The sequence below is a fragment of the Schistocerca cancellata genome, chromosome 12 (assembly GCF_023864275.1).
Source record: "Schistocerca cancellata isolate TAMUIC-IGC-003103 chromosome 12, iqSchCanc2.1, whole genome shotgun sequence".
Lineage (NCBI taxonomy): Eukaryota > Metazoa > Arthropoda > Insecta > Orthoptera > Acrididae > Schistocerca > Schistocerca cancellata.
Window position 1 is genome coordinate 10,986,801 of NC_064637.1, and position 24,362 is coordinate 11,011,162.

The window sequence follows — 24,362 nt, forward strand, 5'->3', positions numbered from 1 at the left end:
AGCTGTAGAACATTTTCCGTATCCAGAACGGCCCGTACAAGACCTGCAACATGCGGTCGTGCATTATCCTGCTGAAATGTAGGGTTTCGCAGGGATCGAATGAAGGGTAGAGCCACGGTTCGTAACACATCTGAAATGTAACGTCCACTGTTCAAAGTGCCGTCAATGCGAACAAGACGTGACCGAGAAGTGTAAGCAATGGCACCCCATACGATCACGCAGTGTGATATGCCAGTATGGCGATGATGACTACACGCTTCCCATGTGCGTTCACCACAATGTCGCCAAACACGGATGCGATCATCATGATGCTGTAAACAGAACCTGGATTCATCCGAAAAAATGACTTTTTGCCATTTGTGCACCCAGGTTCGTCGTTGAGTACACCATCGCAGGCGCTCCTGTCTGTGATGCAGCGTCAAAGGTAACCGCAGCCGTGGTCTCCGAGCTGATAGTCCATCCTGCTGCAAACGTCGTCGAACTGCTCGTGCAGACGGTTGTTGTCTTGCAAAGGTCCCCATCTGTTGACTCAGGGATGGAGACGTGGCTGCTCGATCCGTTACAGCCATGCTGATAAGACGCCTGTCATCTCGACTGCCAGTGATACGAGGCGGTTGGGATCCAGCACGGCGTTCCGTATTATCCTGCTGAACCCACTCATTCCATATTCTGCCAACAGTCATTGGATCTCGACAAACGCGAGCAGCAATGTCGCCATACGATTAAAGGCAATCGTGAGAGGCTACAATCCGACCTTTATCAAAGTCGGAAACCTGATGGTACGCCTTTCTCCTTCTTACACGAGGAATCACAACAACGTTTCACCAGGCAACGCCGGTCAACTGCTGTTTGTGTATGAGAACTCTGTTGGAAACTTTCCTCATGTCAGCATGTTGTAGGTGTCGCCACCGGCGCCAGCCTTGTGTGAATGCTCTGAAAAGCTAATCATTTGCATATCACAGCATCTTCTTCCTGTCGGTTAAATTTCGCGTCTGTAGCACGTCATCTTCGTGGTGTAGCTATTTTAATGGCCAGTAGTGTATTATAGCGATCTCGACTGTTCATTTTAACCTATATTTAACCGGTATCGGTTTTTCCCATCCGTAGGTGCCGGCGGTGATGATTTTAACCTATACATAGGATCACGTCGCTGCTCTCCATAGATAATATTGCCTAAATTTACGACTGATTGAAACTGACACCGGTATTTTGGTTCCGAGTAAGCAGTATTTTTCGGTATTTGTTTAGGGGTCTGTTGAAAAAAAATAGACTTGTTATTAAATTTTTTTACTAATAACAGCGTAAAAGAGACTGACATATCAATTTTTGGTTTTTAAATGTGTGTGTGAATTCATAGGGACCAAAGTGCTGAAGTCATCGGTCCCTAGACTTACACACAACTTAAACTAACTTAGACCCACACAGCCATGCCCAAGGAAGGACTCGAACCTCTGGCGGGAGGGGCCGCGCAATCCGTGACATGGCGCCTCAAACCGTTCGGCTGGTTTTTAAATGAAGCTGTTTTTAAAAACGAGTGGAGTTTATTCGTAAGATTTCCATTGCATTGAGATATTGAAGTTTACCACGTATGGCAAAATGGCGCTCTCTAAAACTGGTGCTGAGGCGTGTTCAAATTACTAAACGATTATTTTTGATAGTTTTTAAGTTTTCTGGTGTAAATATAGGAGAGAAAAGTGTAATAACTGATTTGTTTTAATGGCTTGATTGATGTCACGAAATTTCACTTCCAAGCAACTAAAAGAGCACTGAATTTTTCACAGTTGGTAACATTTGTCACTGAAACTAGAGGAAATCTGCTACCGTGACAATGATATTAAAATGTCGTGTGAACAATTAATAAAAACTATGCCAAACAGGATAAACATGATGGTTAAGAACAAATGCACGCATACAAAGTGTTGAATGTACAATTATAATCTGTATGTGGACGTAAATGTGTAATGAATGTAAAGTTTTGGAAAAAAAGTCTTTAGCCTGATAATTTGAACACGTCTATAAAATGCACTGCACGCCATAGGTGAGCGATTGGGATGGTTGTGGGGGCAAACAGTGTAACGTCCCCTTAGAAAAATGGCCCTGTTGCGCAACAGATAACGCTTCTGACTGCATATCAGAAGATTCCAGGTTCGTATCCTGGCAGGGTCGCCATGTGTAACGTCCCCTTAGAAAAATTAATGAATTACTGTGCTGATAAACCTCTTATATTATTTGATTTTGAAACAGCTGAGCAGAACTGAACGTACTCAGACATTTCGCTCTTTACCTATTCTGATCAACACTAAACTGACACACAATATTTTTTAGCGCAACGCAATCTGACTTTCAATAATCCCTACAAAAGAATGGCCCTGACTAACATTAACCTTTACCTTCCACAAATCATTTACCTCGCAAAAATCTTCGTTACTCGAACTACTGCAAGACAGCGAGCGCCAATACTGCCAGCTAAATAAAAGATGGTAACTACTGAAGGCACTAACTACTGAAGTCACTAACTACTGATAGGCATAGTTAGCATATGAAAGATTTTGATATAGAACAAACAATGTATTTACCGTAATATTGTTCAAAAGTCATAATATATATATCAATCCATGACATTCAGTCTTACAAATTTACTGTCTCTGATGGACACACGTCCAGATCATCCGCTCTCAAAACTCCGCCATCTTTCTCCCCACATCCACCACTGCTGGCGGCTCACCTCCAACTGTGCAACGCTACGCGCTGTTAACAACCAACTGCCCAACACTACAATAGCAGATTCCAACAATGCAAACCAGCCACAGACTGCACACAGCACCGTCAGTGATTTTCATATAGAGCGCTACATGGCGTCACCAACATAAAAACCTAAACAGCCTACTTACAACAGATGTGCAACGGGTGAGCAACTCGCCGCTCAGATGAACCGCGGGGCTGCCCGAAGCGTGTCCTGGTGTGTGGCCCTCCGCAGCCGGCACTCGTGCAACCTGCTGTTCGTCGGCAAAGGAGGCTGAAGTTTGCGCGCCAGTACCGGAGCTGAACATCTACTGAATGGTGACGGGTGGCATTTCCAGATGAATCGCGTTTGATGCTTCATCAGACAGATGGCACGAAACGTGTGAAAGCAACAAGCAACAGTCGCCAGAAGGGGCCAAGGCATCCTCTAGGTGATCTCGTCGTTCTGGAAGGCACGATGCGCCAATAGAAGTATGCATCTTTCGTCGGGGGTCCATGCCCACACCTACATCCCGTTTGTTTTTCCTTGGCACAATGGCATCTTCCAGCAGGATAACGCGACGTGTCACACAGCTGGCAGTCTACGCGCGTGGTTCGAAGAGGAGCAGGGTCAGTCTATGGTACTCCGCTGACCACCAAACGCCCTGGACTTAAACTCAGTCCACAGACAATGGGACCACGTCGTTCGGGCCGTTCACGCCACGGACCCTCATAGCGCAGCTGCCCCTGTCGGTATCTTGCACAGAAACACGAACCCTCCCTAGTTCCGTCCCTGAGACGAAGCTACAGAAGAAGAGAAAGAAGAAAGCACAATTACACGGAGTGACTGGTGAAATGTAGTCTTCCCTTTTCCCATTTGTTGTCGCCTACGTTTCTAGCATTTGTAGACTTAGAGAAAGCTTTTGACAATGTTGACTGGAATACTCTCTTTCAAATTCTGAAGGTGGCTGAGGTAAAATACAGGGAGCGAAAGGTTATTTACAATTTGTACAGAAACCAGACGGCAGTTATAAGAGTCGAGGGACATGAAAGGGAAGCAGTGGTTGGAAAGGGAGTGAGACAGGGTCGTAGACTATCCCGATGTTATTCGATCTGTATATTGAGCAAGCAGTAAAGGAAACAAGTGAAAAATTCGGAGTAAGTATTAAAATCCATGGAGAAGAAATATAAAATGTGAGGTTCGATAATGACATTGTAATTCTGTCAGAGACAGCAAAGGACTTGGAAGAGCAGTTGAACGGAACGGATAGTGTCTTGAAGGGAGGATATAAGATGAACATCAACAAAAGCAAAACGAGGATAATGGAATGTAGTCGAATTAAGTGGGGTGTTGCTGAGGCAATTAGATTGGAAATGAGACACTTAAAGTAGTAAAAGAGTTTTGCTGTTTGGGGAGCAAAATATCTGATGATGTCGAAGTAGAGAGGATATAAAATGTAGACTGGCAATGGCAATAAAGGCGTTTCTGAAGAAGAGAAATTTGTTAACATCGATTATAGATTTAGGTGTCAGGAAGTCGTTTCTGAAAGTATTTGTATGGAGTGTAGCCATGTACGGAAGTGAAAGATGGGCGATAAATAGTTTGGACAAGAAGAGAATAGAAGCCTTTGAAATGTGGTGCTAAAGATGAATGCTGAAGATTGGATGGGTAGATCACGTAACTAACGAGGAGGTACTGAATAGAATTGGGGAGAAGAGAAGTTTGTGGCAAAACTTGACTAGAAGAAGGGATCGATTGGTAGGACATGTCCTGAGGCATCAAGGGATCACCAATTTATTACTGTAGGGCAGAGTGGAGGGTAAACATCGTAGAGGGAGACCAAGAGATGAACACACTAAGTAGATTCAGAAGGATGCGGGTTGCAGTAGGTACTGGGAGATGAAGCAGCTTGCACAGGATAGAGTAGCATGGAGAGCTGCATCAAACCAGTCTCAGGACTGAAGACCACAACAACAACATTGCCAAACTGTTCTTCGGAGCTGCGTCTGATTTATTTTCAATTGCGAAACATCGGCGCGCGGACAGCCACTTTACACGTCGAGTGGCCACCCTGTCACGCCGCCCGCTCGGTAATCGGACGACACCCTCGCGGAGTGGCAGGTGCCGAGCGGACTGCCGGCTTCCAGATTTTCGGCAGCAGAACAGGACGCGCAAAAAAGCGAGCCGGCTCGGCGTGGCGCCGCTAATGAAGAGACGAGTCTTCACGCGTGGCTGGCGCCGGGCGTGGCCGCGGCAGGAAACGAGAAAAAGCCGGCATTCGCCACGCATACCGCCACAGCTGCCTAATGAGCGCCGCACCGTGACGATGGCGCCGCGGGAAAGCGCCGAAACGTCTCCGACCGGCGCTGCGTTTTGACGAGGCGATGACTAACCAGTATGTGGCGGTATACACTACTGCCCATTAAAATTGCTACACCACGAAGATGACGTGCTACAGACGCGAAATTTAACCGACAGGACGAAGATGCTTTGATATGCAAATGATTAGCTTTTCAGAGCACTCACACAAGGTTGGCGCCGGTGGCGACACCTACAACCTGCTGACGTGAGGAAAGTTTCCAACCGATTTCTCATAAACAGCAGTTGACCGGCGTTGCCTGGTGAAACGTTGTTGTGATGCCTCGTGTAAGGACGAGAAACGCGTACCATCACATTTCCGACTTTGATAAAGGTCGGATTGTAGCCTATCGCGATTGCGGTTTATCGTATCGCGACAATGCTGCTCGCGTTGGTCGAGATCCAATGACTATTAGCAGAATATGGAATCGGTGGGTTCAGGAGGGTAATACGGAACGCCGTGCTGGATCCCAACGGCCTCGTATCACTAGCAGACGAGATGACAGGCATCTTATCCGCACGGCTGTAACGGATCGTGCAGCCACGTCTCGATCCCTGAGTCAACAGATGGGGACGTTTGCAAGAAAACAACCATCTGCACGAACAGTTCGACGACGTTTGCAGCAGCACGGACTATCAGCTCGGAGACCGTGGCTGCAGTTACCCTCGACGCTGCATCACATACAGGAGCACCTGCGATACAATACAGCGAGCGCCAATACTCCCAGCTAAATAGAAGATTCTAACTACTGAAGTCACTAACTACTGGTAGGCATAGTTAGCAAATGAAAGATTTTGATAAAGAGCAAACAATGTATTTACCTTAATATATATATATATATATATATATATCAGTTCATGACATCCAGTCTTACAAATTTACTGTCTCTGATGGACACACGTCCAGATAGTCCGCTGTCAAAACTCCGCCATCTCTCCCCACATCTACCACTGCTGGCGGCTCACCTCCAACTGCGCAACGCTACGCGCTGTTCACATCCAACTGCCCAACACTACAATAGCGAATATTCCAACAATGCCAACCAGCCACAGACTGCACACAGCACAGCCAGTGATTTTCATACAGAGCGCTACGTGGCGTTACCAATAAAAAAAACCTAAACAAACTACTTACATAGCCGCCATGCTCCCCACAAAATTTTACAAATTGTTTTGGGCAGTGGCCAATACAGATTTTTAAAAAAATTTTCATAGTTACGATAACAAAGATATCAAATGCACTTACTTATTGATACACTGTTGGTCAAAAGCAAAAATTGTTCTCATAAAGACAGTCCTGATCATTTGTCACAATAGTAATTACAGGTTTTTTTTACAAAGTCTCATTATTAAAAGAAATTCCTCACAGAAGTACTGGATTTCCATGCAGTCTTGAAGAAGTAGTGTTGTCCTTCCAACGAAAAGACAGTGCTGACTCTTGACATGCAGACAGGTAATGGGCCACAACAGAGCAAACCCACAGCAGAGCCAGTGATTTTCATAAAGAGCGCTACGTGGCGTTACCAATAAAAAACCTAAACAGCCTACTCACAATGTATCCAGGTTCTGTTTACAGCATCATGATGGTCGCATCCGTGTTTGGCGACATCGCGGTAAACGCACATTGGAAGCGTGTATTCGTCATCGCCATACTGGTGTATCACCCGGCGTGATGGTATGGGGTGCCATTGGTTACACGTCTCGGTCACCTCTTTTTCGCATTGACGGCACTTTGAACAGTGGACGTTACATTTCAGATGTGTTACGACCCGTGGCTCTACCCTTCATTCGATCCCTGCGAAACCCTACATTTCAGGAGGATAATGCACGACCGCATGTTGCAGGTCCTGTACGGGCCTTTCTGGATACATAAAATGTTCTACAGCTGCCCTGGCCAGCACATTCTCCAGTTCTCTCACCAATTGAAAACGTCTGGTCAATTTTGGCCGAGCAACTGCCCCCTCACAATACGCTAGTCACTACTCTTGATGAACTGTGGTACCGTGTTGAAGCTGCATGGGCAGCTGTACCTGTACATGCCATCAAAACTTTGTTTGATTGAATGCCCAGGCGTATCACGGCCGTTATTACGGCCAGAGGTGGTTGTTCTGGTTCTATGCACCCAAATTGCGTGAAAATGTAATCACATGTCAGTTGTAGTATAATATATTTGTCCAATGAATACCTGTTTATCATCTGCTTTTCTTCTTGGTGTTGTAATTTTACTGGCCAGTAGTGTATAAAAACAAAATAGAAGCCATATTTCATCTCTGTGCAAGAGTTCAAGTTTTCTGCATCCTTCAGCCTCCAACTCTTCACCATCTCTGTGTCTTCCACCCCAACTCTGCACCCTCCTCTTTGACCTCTTTCCGATCCTACTACCCTTCTTTTTCTCTGTCTTTCTCATCTTCCTCACTCTCTTGTCTGCTTCTGTCAATTTCCTTTTATTTCCCCTCTTCGTCATACCTCTCCTATTTTCCATAATATTCACATATACATTTACATCTAGATCTACATCGATACTCTCAAAATCACATTTAAGTGCTTGGCAGTGGGTTCATGGAACCACCTTCACAATTTTCTATCATTCCAATCTCTTATAGCACGCTGAAAGAAAGAACACCTATATCTTTCCATACGAGCTCTGATTTCCCTAATTTTATTACGGTGATCGTTTCTTCCTATGTAGGTTGGCGTCAACAAAATATTTCCGAAGTCGGAACGAAAAGCGCTTTTGTTTTAATGATGTCCATTCCAAAAACTGTATCATTTCAGTGACGCTCTCTCCCCTACTTCACGACAATACAGAATGTCCTGCCCTTCTATGAACTTTCTCGATGTACTCCGTCATCTTGTCTGGTAAGGATCTTTTTTTTGGTCATCAGTCTTCAGACTGGTTACATGAGGCCAGCAACGAATTCCTCTTCATCTCAATCTCAGAGAAGCATTTGCAACCGACGTCCTCAATTATCTGCTGGATGTATTCCAATCTCCGTCTTCAAAAAATGTCCTATCATCCTTCCCCTTCTCCTTATCAGTGTTTTCCACGTATTCCTTCCCTCTCCGATTCTGCGCAGAACCTCCCCCTTCCTTACCGTATCTGTCCACCTAACTTTCAACATTCCTCTGTAGCACTACATCTCAAATGCTTCGATTCTCTTGTGCTCCGGTTTTCCCACAGTCCGTCTTTCGCTACCATACAATGCTGTACTCCAGACGTACATTCTCAGAAATTTGTTTCTCAAATTAAGGCCGAAGTTTGATATTACTAGACTTCTCTTGGCCGGGAATGCCCACTTTGCAATTGCTAGTCTCATGTCCATTATAATTATCCGAGCTGTTATGCCCTGGTCGGTTGGTGAATTCTTTGTCAAATCACAACGTTTCGTCCCCGTCTACGGGAGACATCTTCGAGGGGGTCTGTAGCTCGATGGAAGGTCCAACACCTCCACGGGCTCGCTACTGATGCTTTTGATGTCCTCCTGGCTCCGTCCATCACCGGTTATTTTGCTGCCTAGGTGGCAGACTTCCGTAACTTCATCTACTTCGTGGCCATCGATCCTTATGTTAAGTTTCTCGATGTTCTCATTTCTGCTACTTCTCATTGCTTTCGTCTTTTTTGTATTTACTCTCAATCCATATGAAGTACTCATTAGATTGTTCATTCCGTTCAGCAGATCACGTAATTGTTTTTCACTTTCATTCAGGATAGCAATGTCATCAGCGAATCGTATCATTGATATCCTTTCACCGTCAATTTTAATTCCACTCCTGCTCCTTTCTTTTATTTCCATTATTCCTTCTTCAATGTACAGATTGAACAGTAGGGACGAAAGGCTACATCCTTGTCTTACACCCTTTTTAATACGAGCACTACGTTCTTGGTCGTCCACTCCTATTTTTTCCTCTTGGCTATTGTACATGTTGTATATGACCCGTCTCTCCCTATAGCTTACCCCTACTTTTTTCAGAATTTCAAACATCTTGCACCATTTTACACCGTCGACACTTTTTCCAGGTCGACAAGTCGTATTGAAACGTCCCCTTTGAACAATTATACATGACTGTGCTTAAACTGACACACTATGTTTTTACCGCAACGCAATCTGACTTTCAATAATCCTTACAAAAGAATGGCCCTGATTAACATTAACCTATGCGTTTCACAAATCACTTACCTCACAAAAATCTTCGTTACTCGAAATACTGCAATACAGCGATCGCCACTACTGCCAGCTAAATAAAAGATTCAAACTACTGAAGGCACTACCTACTGATAGGCATAGTTAGCAAATGAAAGATTTTGATAGAGAACAAACAATGTATTTACCTTAATAGTGTTCAAAAGTCACAATATATATAACAGTTCATGACATCCAGTCTTACAAATTTCAAAACTCCGCCATTTCTCTCCCCCCATCCACCACTGTTGGCGGCTCACCTCCAACTGCGCTACGCTACGCGCTGTTAACAGCCAACTGCCCAACACTACAATGGTGAACATTACTCCAACAATGCAAACCACCCACAGGCTGCACACAGCACAGTCAGTGATTTTCATACAGAGCGCTACGTGGTGTTACCAATATAAAAACCTAAACAACCTACTTACAGTATGAATGTGTCTTGATTATTCTTTAGTCTTACTTCCCTTATCATTCGCAACTTCAGAACTGCCTCTCTCCTGCCTTTACCTTTCCTAAAGCCTAACTTATCGTCATCTAGCGCATCCTCAATTTTCTTTTCCATTCTTCTATTTATTATTCTTGTAAGCAACTTGGATGCATGAGCTGTTAAGCAGATTGTTCGGTAATTCTCGCACTTGTCAACTCTTGCCGTCTTCGGAATTGCGTGGATGATGCTTTTCCAGGAGTCAGATGGTATGTCGCCAGACTCACATATTCTACACACCAACGTGAATAGTCGTTTTGTTGCCACTTTCCCCAATGATTTTAGAAATTCTGCCTTGTTTGATCTTAAGTCCTCCATTGCTCTTTTAAAATCTAATATTTGATGCCTTATCTCTTCTAAATCGACTCCTGTTTCTTCTTCTATCACACCAGACAAACCTTCACCCTCATAGAGGTTTTCAATATATTCTTTCCACCTATCCGTTCTGTCCTCTGCATTTAACAGTGGAATTCCCGTTGCACTCTTAATCTTATCAGCCTTACTTTTAATGTCACCGAAGGCTGTTTTGACTTTCCTTATGCTGAGTCTGTCCTTAAGACAGCCATTTCTTTTTCAATGTCTCCACATTTTTCCTCCAACCATTTCGTTTTAGCTTCCCTGCATTCCTATTTAATTCATTCCTCGGCGATTTGTTTCTCTATTCCTGAGTTTCCCGGAACATTTTTGTGCTTCCTCCTTTCATCGATCAATTGAAGTAATTCTTCTGTTACCCATGGTTTCTTCACAGTTACCTTCTTAGTACCTATGTTTTCCTTCCCAACCTCTATGATGGCCCTTTTTAGGTATGTCCATTCCTCTTCAACTGTACTGCCTACTGAGCTATTCCTTATTGCTGTATCTATACCTTAGAGAACTTCAACCGTATCTCGTCATTCCTTAGTACTTCCGTATCCCACTTCTTTGTGTATTGATTCTTCCTGTCTAATGCCTTAAACTTCAGCCTACTCTTCATCACTACTGCATTGTGATCTGAGTCTATATCTGCTCATGGGTACGCCTTACAATCTAGTATCTGATTTCAGAATCTCTGTCTGACCATGATGTAATCTAACTGAAATATTCCCGTATGACCCGACCTCTTGTGTTTCTCTAACATTTTTCGCTATTACCAGCTGAAATTTGTTACAGAACTCAGTCTTTCTCCTCTCTGATTTCTTGTCACAAGCGCATATTCTCATGTAACCTTTTCTTCTACTCCTTCCCCTACAACTGCATTCCAGTCTCCCATGACTATTAGATTTTCACCTGCTTTGAATATTGCATTACCCTCTCAACTATCGTCGTCGTTGTTGGTTTGCTGTCGATTCTGATAAGCCCGTATCTCGTGGTCGTGCGGTAGCGTTCTCGCTTCCCACGCCCGGGTTCCCGGGTTCGATTCCCGGCGGGGTCAGGGATTTTCTCTGCCTCGTGATGGCTGGGTGTTGTGTGATGTCCTTAGGTTAGTTAGGTTTAAGTAGTTCTAAGTTCTAGGGGACTGATGACCATAGATGTTAAGTCCCATAGTGCTCAGAGCCATTTGAACCATTTCTTTCGATTCTGATAAGAACAACCCTAATCCTGAACTGTTCACAGTAACACACTCTCTGCCGTGCCTTCATAACGAATTCTACTCCCGTTATACCATTTTCTCGTGCTGTTGATATTACCCTAAACTTATCTGACCAGAAATCCTTGTCTTCTTTCCATTTCACTTCACTGACCCCTACTATATCTAGATGAACCTTTGCATTTCACTTTTCAGATTTTCTAGTTTCCCTACCACGTTCAAGCTTCTGACATTCCACGCCCCGACTCGTAGAACGTTATCCTTCCGTTGATTATTTAATCTTTTTCCGATGGTAATGTCCTCCCGGAGATCGGAAAGGGGGACTATTCCGTAAGCATTGGTTCAAATGGTTCAAATGGCTCTGAGCACTATGCGACTTAACTTCTGAGGCCATCAGTCGCCTAGAACTCAGAACTAATTAAACCTAACTAACCTAAGTACATCACACAAATCCATGCCCGAGGCAGGATTCGACCCTGCGACCGTAGCGGTCGCTCGGCTCCAGACTGTAGCCCTAGAACCGCACGGCCACTCCGGCCGGCCGTAATCTTTGGCCAAAGGAGAGATCATCATGACACTTCTTCAATTACGGGCCCCATGTCCTGTGGATACACGTTAAGTGTCTTTAATGCAGTGGTGTCCATTGAGTTCTGCATCTTCATGCCGCTGATAATTGCTGATTCTTTCGCTGTTTCCCACCACTAGGACAAGAGAGTGCCCTGAACCTCTGTCCGCCCCTCTGCCCTCTTTGACCACACCATCGGCAGAGTGAGGGTGACTTCTTATGTCGAAAGTCTCCGGCCCCAATGCTGATTATTAATCAAAATTTAAGCAGCGGCGGGATTCGAACCCAGGACCGAAGACGTTTTGATTATCAATCAAAGACGCCACCCTAGACCACGGGTGCAAACAGCAGAGGGGATATGCCAGACAGTGTTGCTAAATGTTTTCTCTAAATGCTAGAAACGCGGTTTTGTCTTTCCTCAATTTGTCGTCTGAGATAAGTTGTAGGGGTAGGTGATTGCTGTCTCCTCCAGAACCAAACTGTTTTCTCCCAGGGTTCACTTCTGCTATTCTTCTTTAGATATTTGTGTCATCATTTTACAACCCGTCCGCTGAGTGGTCAGCGCGACAGAATGTCAATCCTCGGGGCCCAGGTTCGATTCCCGGCTGGGTCGGAGATTTTCTCGGCTCAGGGACTGGGTGTTGTGTTGTCCTAATCGTCATCATTTCATCCCCATCGACGCGCAAGTCGCCGAAGTGGCGTCAAATCGAAAGACTTGCACCCGGCGAACGGTCTACCCGACGGGAGGCCCTAGTCGCACGACATTTACATTTTTTTTTATTTTACAACAGTGAGTTCTTAAATTGATAGCTTGGTGATACTTACACCTGTTGGCTTCTATATGCTGTGGAAGTCAAACTGGTACCTCTCTCTCGAAGCCGCCTGGGGGTGGGGGTCTTTTGACCTGCTGGGGCCTGGTAAGTTAAAGTGCACCAGTGCGAGAGTGAGATGTGAGGGCGGGTGTGCTGGCTCTGAGGATGGAAGGGCTGGGAGGGAGGAAACGCTAAGGGCGAGGGCGAGAATTAATGGCGCCGGCCCTGCGCCCGTATCGCGCCCCATAAATACTCGCGGCGCAGGGCCAGATAAGGGACAAGGGCTGCCGCGGCATTCCTGCCGCCGTGGGAACACGCAGATAAGGGCTGCGTGGTGGCTGGCGGAGGGTGCTGTGCGCGCAGCCACCTGCCGCTGCCTCTGCAGCGTCTCCCCTCCTGACGTCATCCCACGTCCGGGCATCGACAATTCTTCTAATATGCTGCCCGCCAGCGTGTGGCTTAGGGTACTTCATACCAGACCTAGCCACTCTTACCATTCCATTCTCTTACAGGGACGGAGCAATATTTGTGTGCATCTGTGTCCTACTCTCATACAATACGAGGGGCAGGCAGACAGTTTCCATTATCACGTCCAAAAAATGAAGTTTCGTCTTGCTCGAATGCATGGAGCGACGATGCACACACATCACCTCGGTTCCGAGAGTTCCGAAACCTGTACACTAAATTGGAATAGACATCAACATAAACATCATTTCCGCCCTTCGCATTACTCATGAAAACCACACATTGCATGTTGGACCACCATATAGCGAGACCTTCAGAGGTGGTGGTCCAGATTGCTGTACACACCGGTACCTATAATACCCAGTAGCACGTCCGCTTGCATTGATGCACGCCGGTATTCGTCGTGGCATTCTATCCACAAGTTCAAGGCACTGTCGGTCCAGATTGTCCCAGTCCGCAACAGCGATTCGGCGTAGATCCCACAGAGTGACTTGTGGGTCACTCCGCCCATAAATAGCCCTTTTCAATCTATCCCAGGCTTGTGCGATAGGGTTCATGTCTGCAGAACATGCTCTAGGTGAGTGGCTCTGAGCAGTATGGGACTTAACATCTGAGGTCATCAGGACTACTTAAACCTACCTAAGGACAGGCACACACATCCATGCCCCAGGCAGGATTCGAACCTGCGACCGTAGCAACAGCGCGGTTCCAGACTGAAGCGCCTAGAAGCGCTCGGCCACAACGGCCGGCTCCTGAAGGAAGTCATTCACAAGATGTGCACGTTGGGGGATCGAACCGTCGTCCATGAAGACGAATGCCTCGCCAATATGCTGCCGATACGGTTGCACTATCGGTCGGAGGATGGCATTCATGTATCGTACAGCCGTTACGGCGCCTTCCGTGACCACCAGCGGCGTACGTCGGCCCCACATAATGCCACCCCAAAACATCAGGGAACCTCCACCTTGCTGCACTCCCTGGACAGTGTGTCTAAGGCGTTCAGTCTGACCGGGTTGCTTCCAAACAGGTCTCCGACGATTGTCTGGTTGAAGGCATATGCGACACTCGTCGTTGAAGAGAACATGATGGCAATTCTGAGCGGTTCATTTGGCATGTTGTTGGGCCCATCATGCACGGTGTCGTGGTTGCAAAGATGAACCTCGCCATGGACATGTGGAGTGAAGTTGCGCATCATTCAGCCTGCTGCGCACAGTTTGAGTCGTAACACGATGTCCTGTGGCAGCACGAAAAGCATTATTCAACATGGTGGCGTTGCTGTCAGGGTTCCTCCGAGCCATAATCCGTAGGTAGCGGTCACCCACTGCAGTAGTAGCCCTCGGGCGGCCTGAGCGAGGTATATCACCGACAGTTCCTGTCTCTATGTATCTCCTCCATGTCCGAAGAACATCGCTTTGGTTCACTCCGAGATGCCTGGACACTTCCCTTGTCGAGAGCCCTTCCTGGCACAAAGTAAAAATGCGGACGCGATCGAACCGCGGTATTGACCGTCTAGGCACGGTTGAACTACAGAGAACACGAGCCGTGTACCGCCTGACTGGTGGAGTGACTGGAACTGCTCTGCTGTCGGACCCCCTCCGTCTGATAGGCTCTTCTCATGCATCGTCGTCAACACCTTTGTGTGGGTTTACTGACATGTCTGAACAGTCAAAACGACTGTGTCTGCGAGACAGTGTCCACAGTCTACGTCTATCTTCAGGGTTTGTGGGACCCGGGTGCATGAAAACTTTTTTTGGTGTGTGGTCATTGATAAACTTTTCTCGAGCTCGCAGCCGCGTCAAATTTCTCAGAACCCTCTAGCCGTCGGCCGCGAGATCTTTGGCTGTTGCCAAGAGGTGACTAGTATGTGGTCACTAGCGCCCTCCTCGCACAGGAGTCGCGGCAGCAGGAATGGTCAACGTTAAGGAATGGTCATTTGAAGCAAAGAAATCCAGTAAAGATGGGCTCTAAAATGCGCATCTTAAGAACGGCGAGCAGTCGTTCATCTTCCCTACTGTTGAAACACACCTCTTCTGCTGAACAAATGGCTGCAGTTCTTAAGGCGCATACTTGTTGGAGCTCGTGTTCACTCGACGATATTTTCTGGTTTTGGTCTACACTGCATCCTAGAAATGTACAGAGCAATTAACTGTTAGTACAAGAGATTCGTTTGACATTATCGAAGGTAAAATAATGCCCATAACTCTTAAGGTGTGCATTTCGGAGCACATGTTTACTGGATAATTTTTTTCACGTTGCGTTCCATCCTCCCCCGTTCCAAACCATGGAAAGCAAAGAGCTTGCAATAGAAGAGCTTTGTTTCACACTATCGAAGACATAGTGGTGCACAAATTTGCATAAGATATATACTAGACATTTTTGCTTCGACCGATCCCGCCTTTTGAATTGCTGAATATCGATCATTGATTCTGGGACTGTACAGCCTGTGACGTCACTGTTCCCGAGTCTTGCGCCATATATGGCAATGTTTTGGTTGCAAGACTGCCACGATTACTTCAGCCTTCTGATGGCCGCAATCCAGACAACGCTTACTTCCAGATGGCTGTCTGTATTGAGGGTGCTGGACTGGCTACCTGTGACGTCACAGGCGGTAGCACAGAGCCATTAAAGAACGGCAGCAGTCAGCATGCGACAAAGGACAAGGAACACCAGTCCGAAAGCTCGTGCTCTTTGAACCACCTGACGTGGCTGGATGTCGGAGATAGTCTTACGAGTTATTTCGTCCGTTTGTAGACACGTGCCTGTACATAAATCGTGGTGCCACAGTATCATAGCCCACTGATAAAGCAGCCAAAAGAAAATGGCGGAAAATAGAGTATCATGCGGTAAATCTGTTTCGGCAGCAGAGCGAAAGCTGCAGCTGCATTAGGCTAGTCTAAACGGCTGAAGAAGTCATTTGGATTGGCCAGACACAACTGCAAAATTTACACTGCTGCATACGACGCTTACGAGGCCACACTGCCAACCGATCCGACTCATATTTGGCAGGTCGCTTGTTGGGCCAGTAGCCCTCTGATGTGGGAAAAACATTACTAAAGTTCGTGGCGCGCAATCGACTCAGAATTGACAGGATCGATAGATACGTGTAACTGAAAGTAGGGCATTTTTGAACAAGATACATGGTCCGGAGACAAATATTTTCCTAGAAATCGAGGAAATAAGCTGTTACGAGTACGGCTTATGTACCTGTGGGGTAAAAACTGTTCAACGGAAAAGACGCTGGGGTAGCGACGGAGGCATCTGGCTGGGGAGCAGAGAACCTATTTCCGATTCCCAAATATATTTTGCATTTTTTTTAAATTTTTGCTTTCGTCCGTATCGAAACTGATGGTAGTAGGAGGATTAATAAGGTAATCAATAAGGAGTACTAACAAAGTAAACAGATAAATTTCTTACAGGACTAAAGTTAGTATACAATTAAAATTTTTAGCCTCGTCGTATGAAAAGAGTTGTGAGTAATATAGCTGCGAATTCGTCAGGTATGTTTTCGAGAGACACTGCGGAGGTACCCGCGGAGTCACAGCATGACTTTGGGTCGCGGCTGACAGTGAGCGGGGGAACATTGACGCCGTGTCACGGACATCCCGTGTCCTCACCTGTTACCACACGTGCGACACTGTGGTGGTGTAGTTTTTCAGCAGGACAAGGCTTGTGCGCGTTCCCCTGTGAACTTTGTGCGTGAGCTGAGGTACTCCACGGTTATCAGTGTCCCCAGTCAGTCCCCACTACAACGTATGTCGGACCATCTCGGAAATCGAGCCTGTCCCAGTGGCACCTCCCAATATGTGAAGAACCACTTGCTGCAGTTGTGGACCAGGTTGCCTCACGAGAGAATACAACGACTGATACCCTTCCCAACCGAATCAGTGTGTGCATCAAGGCCAGAAGGCGTTCATAAACATACTGATAAATTGTAAGATGGCAAGAACTATGCCCCTTACATGAAGTCATTAAACATCACCTAACTCACGTTGAGCGAACAGTAGGGCTGAACAAAAATGACTGACAAGGCACAATGCGACTTGTAGAGGGTAAAGTATGGACGTATTGGAATAATTAATGTCGGGTGATGGTTTTAAAATAATTCACATGACATGAAAAACTTTGTGGAAACGCGTCGATTTACTGGAGACTAGTTTATCCCAGGGAAGTATACAGAGTGACCATGGCTGGCCGGCGGGGGAGCGGCGAAGGGAAGCGACAATAGGCGGCTTAGGGCGGCTCAAGCTCTGAGAAAGCGGTAAAGGGATGCGGCCTCCAGCCGCCTTAAGGTATGACACTGAGGGGGTGTACCGGGAAACAGACGGAGAACTTGTACACCTGTTGATAAATTTCCGTCGTCCCGTTTTCAGTGAAACGTGCAAGAAAGCCGCGCAAAGCTAAGGTGGAGCGGTCAATAGAGGTCAAAATGTGCATGTTCGTGACTATAGCAACTTCACGCTGAATTCACGGTCCACAGAGTCTGAAGTAAATCAGGTGAAGAGCTACAGACTGAAATACACCGGCCTCCGATGGGAACGTAGGACCGAGGAATTTGAAGTACTCTCCTGGGAGTCAGAATTCCGGAAAAATTGGTGTTTGTGCAGACGCTAACCTTGATGGGTGGCCTGGGAGGAGCTAAATAGCAGAAGTTGAGAGGAAGGGAAATTTTGTGAGAATTTGTTCACTTTCCAGAGCAGACATTGGTCGGCGCTGGGAACCGACGCATAATTAACGCGAATTGCACTGCAATTGGCGTAAGTGATTTTGCTGGTGGGGAAACCGAGGCGAAGAGTGGACTGGGAGAAGTCTCCGTAGAGGTCTTCCATTCCCAGCGTGCCTAGTTTGCGGACGCGGCGTTCTTCACTCAGCTTGCCTGAGAGAGAGTGAGCATCTCTGCAGTTTAGGACTTAGCGATTGAGCCTGGAGATAGGAAGTTTTGGTTCAGCTGTGTACTGAGCAAGATAGCTAGGAGTGAGTAGACGAGCGCAGCCTTGCGGCACCACGAGGTCGGCCGACGTCCGCACGACGACGCCGCTCCGCCACGCTGTATTCGGTGACATTGCGCCCGCTCCGGCCACTGATTAATTTGTTGGATCACGTCGGCAAAGTTTCCACGGGGGTTTCGTGGGCCGTGTATTGTAGAATTCTTCTCGCACTTCGCATTGCGTCTGGGTCAGTCGCTAGGAATTACTTTTGATTTATCGCGCTTTACACCACGCAAACACAATTTATTACCACTGCCTGTTAGGATAGTCATGTAATGTGATGCTTGAAGGTCATGAGTTAAAATAAATCTGTGCTAATCGACTGCATCTGTTTTCAATCAAGTACTTGAAATCCCAAGTCACTTTCTTAATTAATTTTATGTTCAACATTTGCATCTGGTGTTCAATACATCAATTTGCACCCGTTTTTAATTAAAAGGGATCAATTCTGAATAAATTAATGTCAACACTGCCACCGCAGTTCAATCAGGAGTCACAGGGCCTCATTACTTTCTTTGCGTTATCCGACATTGCGGCAGTTTTGCACTCTCTGTTGATCTGTTAGTCAATTACCTGGGGGTAAACACACGCCAAAACCAGGTAAGTGACGAATGGGGTGCTACAAAATGGGTTCATACTGGCAAATTCTTTGCAAATTTAAGTCGATTTTGTAATCATTTATTTATTTTTTTTTATTTTAGAAGTAGAACCAAATTGAGGAGAAAATTACCAATGTTATGGAACGTGTCCGTACATGAAATTACAACATAAAAGTAATAACAGATCAAATAAATCGTTTGTGAACACAAAAAAAGACAAGTCATAAGTTTAAATAAACGCTGTCAATAATATAACATAGGAATCAGCTTCATTTTTCAGGGGACAGAAGGGGTGACCCATGAGGAGGCCCTTCAATTTCGATTTTAAAACGCTTGGATTACTGCTAAGATTTCTGAATCCTTGCGGTAGCTTACTGCGTCAGTTTACTGCAAACGTTTCTGCACACGAGTCAATTATGTGCGATCCACACGCAGGTTGGATTTCTGCTTGGTATTAACTGAGCGAAAGCTGCCGATTCTGGGGAATAAGCTGATATTGTTAACAAGAAAACACAGCAAAGAATGAATGCATTGATAGGCCAGTGTCAGAATACCCAGACTAATGAACAGGAGTCGACAAGAGATTCGCGAACTTACACCACTAATTGCCCGAACCGCCCATTTCTGAGCCAAAGTTATCCTTTTAGAATGGGAAGAGTTACCCCAAAATATAATGTCATAAACGAATGAAAATAAGTAAAGTAGACTACTTTTCGTGTCGAATTATCACTTACTTCAGACACCGTTCGAATAGTAAAAAGTAAGTCTTCGAACAAGATCCTGAACGTGTCCTTCACCTAGAAATTTGTTCAGTTTCAGTAATCATACGCGCATTCTGTGAAACTAAACGTTGGGTTTCGTTGAATTGTGTGCCAACGTTGCACACAGTGTGATCAGCGAACAGAAATATTTTAGGATCACCTGTAATACTTGGAGGCATATCATTTATATAAGGAACAGGAGTGGTCCCAGCACTGATCCCTGGGGCAACTCCTATGAAACTATACCACACTCAGACCCCACATCACAGCCATTCTCAACACTGTGGTCAATAACCTTTTGCTGTTTATTGATAAAGTAAGAAGAGAGCCAATTGTGAGCGACTCCTCGTATTCCGTAATGGCCCATGAAACGATCGTGTGGCATTCTTGGCCGGGAGGCTCTATTGGCGAAGTTCGGCCGCCAAGTGCGAGTTTTACTTCAGCCGACACCACACTGGGCGACTCGCGAGCCAGTGATGATGATGATGAAATAACGATGAGAACACCACAACACCCAGTCGACGAGCGGAGAAAATCTCCAACCCGGCCGGGAATCGAACCCGGGCCCGCTGCAGGCGGACTTCTGGAGCAATATTTTGTGATCAACACAATCAGACGCCTCAGTTAAATCAAAGAAGATGCCTAGCGTTCGAACCATTCAGCATAATCCATCCAGTACCTCAGAGAAAAGAGAAATCACTTCTAAAACCGAACTGTGCATTTGACTGCAGATAACATGATATACAGGGTGTTACAAAAAGGTACGGCCAAACTTTCAGGAAACATTCCTCACACACAAAGAAAGAAAATATGTTATGTGGACATGTGTCCGGAAACGCTTACTTTCCATGTTAGAGCTCATTTTATTACTTCTCTTCAAATCACATTAATCATGGAATGGAAACACACAGCAACAGAACATACCAGCGTGACTTCAAACACTTTGTTACAGGAAATGATCAAAATGTCCTCCGTTAGCGAGGATACATGCATCCACCCTCCGTCGTACGGAATCCCTGATGCGCTGATGCAGCCCTGGAGAATGGCGTATCACATCCGTCCACAATACGAGCACGAAGAGTCTCTACATTTCGTAGCGGGGTTGCGTAGACAAGAGCTTTCAAATGCCCCCATAAATGAAAGTCAAGAGGGTTGAGGTCAGGAGAGCGTGGAGGCCACGGAATTGGTCCGCCTCTACCGATCCATCGGTCACGGAACCTGTTGTTGAGAAGCGTACGAACACTTCGACTGAAATGTGCAGGAGCTCCATCGTGCATGAACCACAGGTTGTGTCGTACTTGTAAAGGCACATGTTCTAGCAACACCGGTAGAGTATCCCGTATGAAATCGTGATAACGTGCTCCATTGAGCGTAGGTGGAAGAACATGGGGCCCAACCGACACATCACCAACAATGCCTGCCCAAACGTTCACAGAAAATCTGTGTCGATGACGTGATTGCACAATTGCGTGCGGATTCTCGTCAGCCCACACAGGTTGATTGTGAAAATTTACAATGTGATCACGTTGGAATGAAGCCTCATCCGTAAAGGGAACATTTGCACTGAAATGAGGATTGACACATTGTCGGATGAACCATTCGCAGAAGTGTACCCGTGGAGTCCAATCAGCTGCTGATAGTGCCTGCACACGCTGTACACGGTACGGAAACAACTGGTTCTCCCGTAGCACTTTCCATACATTGACGTGGTCAACGTTACCTTGTACAGCAGCAACTTCTCTGACGCTGACATTAGGGTTATCGTCAACTGCACGAAGAATTGCCTCGTCCACTGCAGGTGTCCTCGTCGTTCTAGGTCTTCCCCAGTCGCGAGTCATAGGCTGGAATGTTCCGTGCTCCCTAAGACGCCGATCAATTGCTTCGAACGTTTTCCTGTCGGGACACCTTCGTTCTGGGAATCTGTCTCGATACAAACGTACCGCGCCACGGCTATTGCCCCTTGCTAATCCGTACATCAAATGGGCACCTGGCAACTCCGCATTTGTAAACATTGCACTGATTGCAAAACCACGTTCGTGATGAACACTAACCTGTTGATGCTACGTACTGGTGTGCTTGAAGCTAGTACTGTAGAGCAATAAGTCGCATGTCAACACAAGCACCGAAGTCAACATTACCTTCCTTCAATTGGGCCAACTGGCGGTGAATCGAGGAAGTACAGTACATACTGACGAAACTAAAATGAGCTCTAACATGGAAATTAAGCGTTTCCGGACACATGTCCACATAAGATCTTTTCTTTCTTTGTGTGTGAGGAATGTTTCCTGAAAGTTTGGCCGTACCTTTTTGAAACACCCTGTAGAATGATCAATTATCCTTACATATACAGCCTCTTCAATAACTTTAGCAAACACTGATGGCATAAGATGGATCTAAAATTGTCAACATTTTCCGTTTGTCCTTTTTCTAAGTGGTTTTACTACTGAATACTTTAACCGTTTAGGAAACTTACCATTCTTAAACGAAAAGTTACAATTTTCCTTTCTTCCGGCCCCTCTAGGTGCTGCACTTTTTCTGTCAGGCAGTGTAAATAGCTACACCTTTTGACACCGGTTCCCGAAAAATATTTGACGTGGGATGTGTTCCGTGTGACCAGGCAAGAACTGGGCCGGCGCCCACCATTTAGTGCCCATTCGTGGGAGTTGTCTCCCTGACGGGAGATCCCCGCAGAGAGGTGGGTGAGAAATAATGGCAAGAGCCCGAAGTGTCGCGATAAACGGCTGGGATGGGCGTGCGGCGGTTTCGTCGCCCGCGGTGGAGGCATCTTCAGGTAGAAGCTGCGCCGCGCTTCCCGGAGGCCGGATGGCACCGCTGCTAATTGGTGGGCCTCGCTTCCCGAAGAGGACTAATGGCGCATTCCGTGAGGCAGTCAACTGCCAAAACCGAGCCCACCGGACGAAATATGACTCAGGTCTCTGGTAATCCGTCCAGAACAGCGGAACAGCAGTCGAAAGTGAAGTACTAGAATAATTATAATTGAAACCATCAGCTGTATTGTAACCCAACGTCGTTTACTCGAAACATGCTACCAGTTTCGACGCCAAAAAGCGTCATCCTCAGGCCCCAAGCGTGAGCTGCCATCAACGTACGAACCACAATGGACAAAGTCCAACGGGGTTTTCAAATGGAAACAGTGCAATTCATTAAGCACGTTACGCCAGCATGTGCAACCAACAAAATCGAGTGCAGCATCCACGAAATCGGCTGGTTTCCATAATTTCCACTAACAAGCCCACCAATGGTTATGCCAGCACAGAAAGACCTAAGTCGAAACAAGGCCCCAGGAGTAGACAACAATCCATTAGAACTACTGACAGCCTTGGGAGAACCAGTCCTGACAAAACTCTACCATCTGGTGAGCAAAATGTATGAGACAGGCGAAATAGCCTCAGACTTCAAGAAGAATATAATAATTCCAAGCCCAAAGAAAGCAGGCGTTCACACACGTAACATTACCAAATTATCAGTTTAATAAGTCACGGCTGCAAAATACTAATGCGAATTCCTTACAGGCGATTGGAAAAACTGGTAGAAGCCGACCTTGGGGAAGATCAGTTTGGATTCCGTAGAAATATGGGAACACGTGAGGCAATACTGACCCTACGACTTATCTTAGAAGCTAGATTAAGAAAAGGCATACCTACGTTTCTAGCATTTGTAGACTTGGATAAAGCTTTTTGTCAATGTTGACTGGAATACTCTCTTTCAAATTCTGAAGGTGGCAGGGGTAAAATACAATTTGTACAGAAACCAGATGGCAGTTATAAGAGTCGAGGGACATCAAAGGTAAGCAGTGGTTAGGAAGGGAGTGAGACAGGGTTGTAGCCTCTCCCCGATGTTATTCAATCTGTATATTGAGCAAGCAGAGAAGGAAACAAAAGAAACATTCGGAGTAGGTATTAAAATCCATGGAAAAGAAATAAAAACTTTGAGGTTCGCCGATGACAATGTAATTCTGTCAGAGACAGCAAAGGACTTGGAAGAGCAGTTGAACGGAACGGATAGTGTCTTGAAGGGAGGATATAAGATGAACATCTACAAAAGCAAAACGAGGATAATGGAATGTAGTCGAATTAAGTCGGGTGATTCTGAGGGATTAGAGTAGGAAATGAGACACTTAAAGGAGTTTTGCTGTTTGCAGAGCAAAATAACTGATGATGGTCGAAGTAGAGAGGATATAAAATGTAGACTGGCAATGGGAAGGAAAGCGTTTCTGAAGAAGAGAAATTTGTTGACATCGAGTATTGATGTAAGTGTTAGCAAGACGTTTCTGAAAGTATTTGTATGGAGTGTAGCCATGTTTGGAAGTGAAACGTGGACGATAAATAGTTTGGACAAGAAGAGAATAGAAGCTTTTGAAATGTGGTGCTACAGAAAGAAAATTACAGACCAGTATCCTTAACATCGGTTTGTTGCAGGATGCTCGAACATATTCTCATTTCGAATATAACGAATTTCCTTGAGACAGAGAAGTTGCTGTCCATGCATCAGCACGGCTTCAGAAGGCATCGCTCCTGCGAAACTCGCCCTTTTTTCATATGATACCTTGCGAACCATGGATGAAGGGTATCAGACGGATGCCATATTCCTTGACTTCCGGAAAGCGTTTGACTCGGTGCCCCACTGCAGACTCCTAACTAAGGTTCGAGCATATGGGACTGGCTCCCAAATATGTGAGTGGCTCAAATACCTCTTAAGTAATAGAACCCAGTACGTTGTCCTCGATGGTGAGTGTTCATCGGAGGTGAGGGTATCATCTGGAGTGCCCCAGGGAAGTGTGGTAGGTCCGCTGTTGTTTTCTATCTACATAAACGATCTTTTGGATAGGGTGGATAG